The sequence below is a fragment of the Penaeus chinensis genome, unplaced genomic scaffold, assembly GCF_019202785.1.
Source record: "Penaeus chinensis breed Huanghai No. 1 unplaced genomic scaffold, ASM1920278v2 CTG_1750, whole genome shotgun sequence".
NCBI lineage: Eukaryota > Metazoa > Arthropoda > Malacostraca > Decapoda > Penaeidae > Penaeus > Penaeus chinensis.
Window position 1 is genome coordinate 1 of NW_025917942.1, and position 5,362 is coordinate 5,362.

At 37.4% G+C, this 5,362-nt stretch overlaps 2 non-coding genes across 2 annotated transcripts; one reads left to right on the forward strand and one right to left on the reverse strand.

Annotated features, from left to right (window-relative positions):
- Positions 1 to 3,135: 3,135 nt before the first annotated feature.
- On the forward strand, positions 3,136 to 3,299 carry LOC125024646. Its single transcript, XR_007114783.1, has one exon. It is a non-coding gene; the product is annotated as a U1 spliceosomal RNA (small nuclear RNA).
- Positions 3,300 to 3,913: 614 nt separating this feature from the next.
- LOC125024647 lies at positions 3,914 to 4,027 on the reverse strand. Its single transcript, XR_007114784.1, has one exon. It is a non-coding gene; the product is annotated as a U5 spliceosomal RNA (small nuclear RNA).
- Positions 4,028 to 5,362: the final 1,335 nt, after the last annotated feature.

A 5,362-nucleotide genomic window follows, 5' to 3' on the forward strand; every position in this document is an offset into this window, starting at 1 on the left:
CCAATGAATGATAAAGTAAACAAATCTTACAGAATTCCGAATTTTAGAAGCAGCTTTGCTATCCAGTCCTAAAACTTTCGACAGATAGCGTTAAGCATAGAAGTTCCATGGTGGACAACCATATTGCCGCAGGGCGCTGTGCCGAACGCAATAAGGCCTACAGTCTTTTTCAAAAATAACATCAATAATGAGAACTTTTGCAACTAACAAACTACAAGAGCTAGGGCCTCGTAGAGTAATTGACAAGCTAAAAGAGACCTCCTGGCGTAGCTTTTTGGTCTCTACAATCAATAGTAATACAAAAAATATCAGAGTTTGTACCACTGTCAAAAAAATTAATAAAAACAAAACATCCTGCAAAATTAAAAACATCATCCACGAGGGAACAAATTTCGGATTCACCAAAAGACATTGGCTAATGTACTCGCCAGGCAGTTCTCTATAAAGCAAACTCAGCAAACTACATACCAGCTTTCCTGCCCACCAGGAAGCCGCTGAGCTGCAGCCTATTCACTTTGCCACAGGAATGACCCTTTGAATTATAAATAAAGAAACCAAACAATGAATGAGCTTTGTCCGAGCCCTAGAAGCATGTAGAGGAACATCCCCGGCCCGATGAGATTCGATATGAGATGATGAAGCACTAAATCATGAGACATGATTAAGTTGCTAGAAGTGTAACAATGAAATTTGGAAAATCCCACTTTACCAACTCATGGCACTCGCCCACATCGATTCCTGTTATTGAAAGGAGGGGTAATCCCAGAACTAGCCATCTCCTACCAGACCAATTTGCGTTGTACAAGTGCTTATGCAAGTTGTCTTGGGAACGAATTGTTAATGAAGTAGGCTATTGCATTTTTTTAAATAGCAAAATTTACTAGTTGACGAAGCATTGCGGCTTAGGAAAGTGGACGCCGAAAGAAAAAGAAACTCTGAATCAACTAGTAAAGCTGGACAGTCATATTCAAGAGCAATTGCCAAAAAAATTTTGATTTCAGTATTTTTAGATATAGAAAAAGCCTCGACATGACATGGAGATAGGCCTACTCAGAAAACATAGCTTTCGGATTAACGTGGAAACTGCCTTGTTATTATTAACATTTTATTTCTGTCACAAATCACGTTCTCTGGTCAAACATTTTGCCGACAATGTCACCTTTTTTCGGACATTTTTTGTCCAGCAAACGGGTTCCCACAAGGAAAGTGTCTTGTCGGCCAACATTATTTCTATGTTTGAATTAAGACTCCTACCAAGCTCCCCCACGAAATCTTAAATACTCACTGTACGCCGATGATTGTGCATTGTGGCATTCCAGCAACAATGCAGAGTTTCTCGCAAATCGTAATCCAACTCGCATTGATAAATTCATAACTGGGGCCTCCATGGGGTTTTAAGTTTTCCATAGGAAAGAGTATTGGGTAATTTTTTCACCTAGAAAGATACCAAATTATCAGACTAACATTAATAACCACCCAATACCCATATTCAAAATTCTGCTAGATTTCTTGGTCTACTCTTGATTGTAGACTTAATTGGAAAGACCACATTGTCCAGTTAAAGAATAAATGTCAAAGAGGCACTAAGATTTATTAAATGCATTGCTGGTAACAAATGGGAGCCAGATAGAAGTCTTTGCTAATGATATATAAAGCCCTGGTTAGTTCTAAGTAGATTATGGTCAACGTGTATGATTTCTGGCATCGAAAACAGTTGAAAGGATTGGATGCTGTGCGAATGCCTGTATAACGTGTGTGTCTTGAGCCCTGAAGTGCACTCGGGGTGGGATCCAGCGGCTGATGGTGGAGTCAGGAGTACCTCCCCCCGACTCAGACGCGGACCAATTAGCCCTGACCTAATGCCGCTAAGGTGGCTCCGAAACCCCGAGCCACCAATGGCAATGGAGGCAATTAGGCCCCTTTGCCACAAGACTCCACGACCTCGTCGAGTAAGTCGGTATAGATCTCTCACTATTGATACCCTGTTCAGTCACACATAGCGCCATGGGAAATCACCCAATTTTTCCATCATGGCAGCTTGGCTTCCATCACTAAGCCATGCGCCGGAGGGGTGAGGTACGCCGCGGTTTAGAGAGATCCTTATTACGGCATATTATCCATTTTTGATATATACCACACGGCTCCAAGACAAATGAGGTGTGGGTGCGGTGTATGTCGACTGAATGTGAAACTAAGTTTAGACCTGATGCCGAATCATACATCGTCGATTTTTCCTTTGGCTGAACTTTTTGCCATTGACAAAGCTATTGATTTTGCTCTATCGACGACCACGATAGAATAGTTAATTCTCCGATTCATTAAGTTCACTAAAGCTATAAATCCTTAGAAACCACTAAAAATGAATGCTGGATAATATCAATTCCGTAATTTACACGGTGCCAATAAATCAATCAAGCTAATAGGGTAACCAACTAAGCCTCTGTATCCATGGCAATGAACAGGCAGACAAATTAGCCGGTCAAACAGACGAATTTTGACATTACCAAATAATTTCGTACAGATCCTCAGGTGATTTGTGTCTCTTATAAAAGCAAAATACTTCTCCTGTGGCAAAAGTGAGTGGACCAACCTCCCAACTCCCAAACAAAATCTCAAGAACACAATAGAGCGTGGGACACCATCCCACAAAGAGAGAAAGAGAGAAGAGGTGGGGTTGGCACCCAAAGAACAAACCGCCAACAGACTCACCCACCTCACACCATACATCGAAAAAAAGTCCCTCCAAAATGCCCCCATTGCACAAGCCATCTTACAATAGCCCATATCCCTCATAACCTGCATAAATTCATAATAACAGACAAACCATAAAAAAATTACTGCAGAACAAAACAATAAACCATTCGCACATCAAATCATTATCCGATAATGAAAAAATAATAACTAAATTAATTGCTTGTTTCCAAAGGGAGACAAAACTTATGACCTTATATAGATTGATAGAATAAAAAAGGATCCATTGGCTAATAACCTTGGCCATGTGCGCTGGTTGATAGCCAAGAAACCAATAAAAAAAAATAACAAAAAATCAACTGTGATATTATGTATACAATATTAGTAGTGCGCGTAGACTTCTCAGTATAGGCGGGCGTGGGTCGATGCGTGGCTTCCGGAAGCATACTTACCTGGCACAGGAGATTACGTGATCACGAAGGCGGTTTTCCCGGGCGAGGCTCACCATTGCACTCCGTGGTGCTAGACCCCTGCGATAACCCAAATGTGGTTAACTCGAGTGTGCAATTAATGGCAGCCGGGGGACTGCGTTTTCGCGCTATCCCCCTTACAATAACTTGGTTTTAACCAAAAAATTATCCTTAGCACCTGTCGACTTATGAAGCTCTTCTCTGCTTGCTTCTTCGTTAGCTTAGTTTGTCAAAGCACCCACTGGAAGAAAAGTGCCTAATGAAACGACTGATATTTTAATTCCGAAAGCACACAAATTAATTTATTTACAAATCCCCTCTCGTTCAGGAATTGATTATAGCTTTCGGTAAACGTGAAAAGTAACGAAATGCAAGAAAATCCAGATCAGTATCATGGTATCTTATTTTGGGAACAATAAAGCAATTTTACGATTCAAGAAATATGCATGGTTATTGGGTCAATATTATAAGGTGCTGTGAATCGTCTTTTTAATAAGGAATATGAACAGTTGATGCTAAATGAGAGTAAAATGAGGTGTTTGGTATGCCTAGAATATTAATGCAAACTATACGTTTTTTTTTTTTTTTTTTTTTTTTTTTTTTGTGCGAAAGCTCAATTAATTTTAGCATAAATGTCTTCATTATTGGAATTTTTAAGTTCTAAAATCAAGTGGAAAGACTCAGTTGATAGAAAATCTAATGTTCCTCATAATATAGACTATGTATTTCAATTAAAGCTTATATCTATGTTTGAACCCAGGAAGTGGGCTATAGAGAAATTGAGTAAACTCATCGAGTTGTTCCACTCCACGGAAGTATTTAGTAAAAGGCAAAAATATTTATCCATTTTGAAGGAAACCAGAGCTAACAAATGGGAAACCTTAGACCAAATAAAAGTGGATCGAGTGCATATATGAAGATATAGGCAAGAAAACTTATATTGAAAGAAATCTTGCTATTTTGTTATAATAAAAATCAACAGCATGTAATAGGAAATGTATATTCAATATATATTTAATGTGTAATAAATATACATGTACGATACATAAATTTATAAATTTTTTTATGTTATAATACATTTTGATATATATATATATGTTGTAAATAAAATTTATATAATAATTAACATATAGATTATATTAATATACATGTACATATATATTTGTAAAAAAGATATGAACAAGAATGAATATCATGCCACAATACAAAAAAAGAGATTATTTGAACCGGTTCGACTTTGCTTCGTCAGAAATACATGTATTTCTACGATATTGTGCAGATTTACAGTCTTGTGATTGGGCACAATAAGAATAATGCTCTTTCAATTCTAACACCCAAATAGTTACCTAGGATTTTATTTAAAGTTTGGAAATATATATTTTACACCAAGAATATCATCACATATGAAAAACGAAATATTTGGATAATTCGTGTTTGTCCCATGGGACTCAAAAACAAGTTATTCCATAGTTCTAGACGACATGGCTATGGTAGTAAAATAATTATGTTAATCCTTTTTAACATATTTGGAATATATATTTAGTGTGATATTCATATCCATAATTGTTTACATATTTAGTTACTTACTGATTACTCAATTCATATGTTTTTACACATATTTATAAACAGGGCAGAAAGTCAAGGGACTGTAGTAAAATCTACCCTTACTCATAATAAAACTTATTTACAAGATAAGCAAGAAACGCTGTTGCTCTCGTTCGCTCTGTAATAACCTCAAAGATGCAGTCGTGAAAATAGTGAACTACATAAAGCCATCATATATTAAAGTTGTGAAATAAAAGTGTTACGTTACCCATTCCACCACGTTATTTGTTCCCAGTGGCATGCGATACTTTCTTGAACGAAATTCTCTCTCCCCTTTCTTTGTATTATTTCTCTCTGTCTGTCTGCCCTCTCCCTCCCACTTTCCCTATCTATCTGTGTCCCTTTTTCCTTCTCTCACTCTGTTGATAGTGGCACTGAGACGTGTGAAAGAGGCGCGGGACCACTTGTCAGTGGTCATGAAGGATCTGCGTTAATACTTCTGATTAATACCCTGAGCACTATGAGCGCAACCATACCATTGTATAGTGTAATTGTTATTACTGTAATGCAAGTCTCAGTAAATATTTTGATGATGAAATTATTTGGTAAACTGTATTACATGAAAATAACATTCATGATAATACAGGTGCGAAAAC